Here is a 584-nt window from a genome sequence, read left to right as displayed (position 1 = left end):
TATACTGGAGTAAGCACATAAATGTGCAACAAGGTGGAAAAAAGAGTACTCAAATACCAGAGGTAGAGTAATATGCTTTATTTAAAAGCAGCAGAAATATAACAAAAGACTGTTACTCGGAGTTTCACGTTCCCGTTCATCGGACAGTTTTGTGATTTTTCTAACAAAACTGTCCGATGAACGGGAACGTGAAACTCCGAGTAACAGTCTTTTGTTATATTTCTGCTGCTTTTAAATAAAGTGCAGCATCGTCAGGGTCATTTTTACTACCGTTCAAATGTCATGTATGTATGTATGTATGTATGTCAGTCAGTCAATTTTCAGAATTCAAAAGAATCAGGTATTTAGATTGTAAAAGCACCAAGGTAGAGTTGGGGATATGCACCTGTGTACTGACATGTGTACACTTAGTAAAGTAAATACAGGATTGTTAAGCCAGTTATGTATACATTCACAAGTAACTGACTGAATACACCAAAATCAGGTCAGTGAGCCATCTGGCACTATGTCCTGTTTCGTGAGAAGTTCATCATTATCATCATCATTGTCGTTTAACATCCATTTTCTATGCTGGCATTGCTATT

Source organism: Octopus bimaculoides, chromosome 24, assembly GCF_001194135.2.
Source record: "Octopus bimaculoides isolate UCB-OBI-ISO-001 chromosome 24, ASM119413v2, whole genome shotgun sequence".
Classification (NCBI taxonomy): domain Eukaryota; kingdom Metazoa; phylum Mollusca; class Cephalopoda; order Octopoda; family Octopodidae; genus Octopus; species Octopus bimaculoides.
Note: the sequence above shows the minus strand (reverse complement) of the source record.